The sequence below is a fragment of the Eucalyptus grandis genome, chromosome 11 (genome assembly GCF_016545825.1).
Source record: "Eucalyptus grandis isolate ANBG69807.140 chromosome 11, ASM1654582v1, whole genome shotgun sequence".
Lineage (NCBI taxonomy): Eukaryota > Viridiplantae > Streptophyta > Magnoliopsida > Myrtales > Myrtaceae > Eucalyptus > Eucalyptus grandis.
Window position 1 is genome coordinate 28446215 of NC_052622.1, and position 4196 is coordinate 28450410.

Here is a 4196-nt window from a genome sequence, read left to right on the forward strand (position 1 = left end):
AATTTCTTGGGATAATCAATTATCTTAGAGATTTTGTCATTGCAAAACTTTCGATTCCTTTGCAATCGATGCTGAAGAAAAACTCCCCACCTTGGGGAAAATCCCAGACTAAAGCAGTAGCTGAGCTTAAGGAGATCATGCAGAATCTCCCACCATTGCAAATACCATCAACGGAAAAAGAATCCTTCAAGCGACGCCGATGATGAATCGGGCAATCATCATGCTTGAAGAAATTGATGGTAAGAGACAACTCGTGCCTATAAAAGTGGAAAGTTTTCTCAAGCTAAAATGCATTATCATTCAACTTTCAAAGAAATCACGGCGGTGAAAAATGGAATAAAAAGTTTGAATTCCATCTCATCGACCATCACTTCCTGGTAGAATTAGACATGGCATCTTTCCCTCAGATGACTAAGTTTAAATAAAATCAGATTCCAAACTCTCAATTGCTTCGATGGGCTGAATGGTTTTCAAAATATTCTTTTGAAACCAAACATAGTGCCAAGAAGAAGAATGTACTTGTTGATTTCTTGTCAAGACCCAAAGCACTAGCCGAAATCAACATGTACATCATGAGACACACTTTTCATATATGTCGGCATCGAGAAAAGTATAAAATTAAGAAGATCAAAGACTGGCCAAGTTGGAAATATCCCTAAGAAATTGTTGAACAAATCTAGAATGACAGTCTCACTGAAAGCATGGATCACCTCATGTGGCAGTGTCACACAGAACTGTTCAGGTTCAATGGAGGTTCGATTCTTTATCATTTTGGATTAAATGTAGATTATCCTTTCATTCACCCTCTAATATGGAAAGAGGATGATTTCACTGACCAACTCATATGGTTATTATGGTACTTAACCAATAAGTACTTAATAGCTATTGAAATTCCAACTAGAAGATTCATTGCCAATCTCACCAGAATATTTTCACTTGGCAAAGGAAAGATCGGAAACGAAAGTGATAAGAATCTCTTAAGCTTTCTCAATTGGTTATATCCTCCCACTTATTGGAAATATCTCTTAGAGAAAGAATTGAGAACCATGCAACCAAACCCTGAAGTCCACACCATCTTGTTTTTTAAACGTCAATGGCATTTTCTAACAAATAATGGAAACATTATCAATGCCCCACAGATTGTAGGAACCACATCATATAAACCTAGATTGGACAACAGAGATGCTCGGATTCACAAAACTTATCCAGGACCTGTTGGATGTTGTAAACACCAGTACCGAGAACTTCAAAGAATTTTGTGTCAGGAGAACAAGACTATTCCTGAAGATGCATGGAATTATAATATACCCACTGCATGGGATCATTATGACCTAGCATTAGAAGCCAAAGAAGCACTCAAAGAATTCAAACAAGCTGCATCATCCCAAGAGCACGAAATGACAGACCCAGAAGACATTGTCCAATCTTCTCAAGACCCTTATGCTAAATGGGGAGGTCCTCTTTCCCAAGACCACTATGATCAAGGACTTTTGTCCTTATCCCAAGGCATGAACACATCCTTCTATGCACAACCATCCAATTGGCCTCAATCAAGCATTCCTACCGACACTACAAGAGATGACAATACAAATTGGGCCCAGGAAGAAGCATCCCACTGGGCACATGAAGAAGCCTCTGCATCCACATCTCACCAACTGAATCCGATTCTAACACCAGAAGACCTTGAAGCACTCGAACAAAAGTATGATGAACATTGCCTAGCAACAGTACATAGCTCGGATGACTCCGACTATGACTACAATGCCCGTGATGGACGAGATCGCTGAAGACCAATGTCCGTACAAATCACTGTAGCAAGTACTGTTCACTTTTTACTGTAGCACTAGGCTAGGCAAAATACGTTCGATCCTTTGTTCATAGCGTGCGAATAATTCCCTCCCGGAAGTTTCCGGTGCCTTTGTTTGTTTCCGGACCCATGAACCTGGTCCTTATTTGTTTGTAACCTCTTATTTTCTATATAAGGCAATGAGGGTGTAATGTGTTGGGTAGAGTTCCCTGAAGTAAAGTGGGTGTTTTGTGAAAAACTCTCCATAGCTTTCTAAACTCCTCCTCTTCTCCAGCCTAGTGGGATCCTCTGAGAAATGCAGCTCGAGTAGATTAGAAACATTTCCATCCTGGCATCTCTGAGTGTTTCTAGGCTTTGAACTAAAGGACAGAGTGGTTTTCTGCTAAAAGGCTATCACTTAGGGCTTGAACGAGGTGTTCGCCTACTGTGGGAAGGCATACCTACAAGAAATTGACTCTTCCTTCCCTGGTTCTAAGTCTAGGCCCATTCATGCCAAGACACCGTGCATTGTACTCAAATGTCTCAATTAAAATAGTGAACTTGGCTTATTTTCTTCATATTAAAAACATAATAAAATAATTGTATGTGGGTACACAATTAGTTTGAACGAGAAAAATTGATATCCTTCCTTTTAAAATCACATTATTTGATATAGTATTTAAAAGCATTTTTAGTGTCAAAACCGACATCCGGTATTTTCTAATTAAATACCAAAATTTTACAATTTTGAAATAAATATTCAAAAATCACAATCATCACTCAATTGCACAATTTAACAATTAATTGCATAAACTAAGCACACCACTACAATCGTATGAAATTTCGATCTTAGGTTATCCCGAGTATAATTTTCGGAAAATATTAAATAATTAAATAAATTGTAAAATAATTAAATTGAAATACTAAATTAAATTAACATAAGCTTAACTAGTTACCTAAGTGCACTAACTAAATTAATCTACTAAATTAACTCCTTAAACTAACCATTCTAGTTAATAAAATATAAATGCCTAACTAATTAACTACCTAGTTCACTCAACTAACCTAACTAACTAATATTTACTCTAACTAAATTAACTATTAAACATACTTAAGCTTAAACTAATCCTTAATAGGTGTAATTAACCCCTAAGCAAAGTTTAGGAGGTTAACTCACTCAATTAGTGAACTAAAGAGTTCACGGCGACGGTGGTGCGACGGCGAGCGAACCTTGGGTCTAGAGTGACACCAAGGGAGGTTCGGACAGCTTGGAAAAGTTCACAAAGTTCTCAGCCTAAGGCTGAGTTATGGTCCTCCTTGCTGGTCGGGGCTAGTTAGACACCACACGAGGACAACGGGGGCGAGATGGCGGCCTGGCGAGAGCTGCTGGCTGTCCGAACGACTAGACCGAAGTTGTTGGGGTCCCGGTGATGGAGCAGCAACAGAGGCGAAGGGGCTATTGGCGACAGGGAGGCTGGTGAACAGAAACGGGCGGAGGGTTGGTAGTTGGCTGCGATGAGGGAATGGTGAAGTGGTGGCGACAACAATCAGGTGTAGAGGAGCAGAACCGCTAGAGGAAAATGGAGCTGGAGTGCTGGAGCTAGGGGCGATGGGCTACAGGTGGGTGAGGACGTGTGGTGGCAAGGTGAGATGAGAGGGAAAACTAGAACATGAGGTGGAAAGGTTTAAAGGTTGGTGGTTTAATGGTAGAGAACAAATAGCACAAAAGCAGAACCCCTGTTCTGTTTTAGTGTGCTGGTATGGACACCTAAATAGGGGCACGGTCGAAGAAGAAAGAAAGAGAAGAAGAGAGGAAAGCTAGCGGGAAGAAGAAAAAAAAAGAAAGAAAAAGGAAGAAGAGGTAAGTCGGCAAGGAGAAAAAGGGTGCGCAAGGGGGAGAGGAGGAAGTTAAGGGGGAGAGGGACCTACTTCTTCAATGCTAGGCCCCAAAAGTCTTGTGGCATGGAATTCTTTGGCCCACCCTCAAGTCAAGTGATCCACCACTTAGAAAATGACCTTAATTTCCACAAATATGACCCAAATGAAGGTAGAAAATTCCCAATTGTTCGCCCTCCGAATTTTGCAAATGATACCCTACCTCAAGTCAAGTGAATCATGTCTTATGGGAATGCCTTGCCTTTGGTGGCCTTCCACCCGGCACTTGCGTTGCCTTGCAAATGATATACTGCAAGGACAACCTTCTCTTCCTCAGTGCACATCAGCAGTGCAAAGGCCTTCTCCAAGTGTAAGACCTAGAGTGTTGTAGTCTCGGGGTCTCTTGTGTTGGAGAAAACTCCTTAACTGTTTTGAAGCTAATAAAACCTTTCTAAAGTCTAGTCGAAGACTTTCAAACTTTAGTGTCAAAGTCTGAAAACCGCATGGACTTTTTAGGTTCAAAGTCTACCCACAC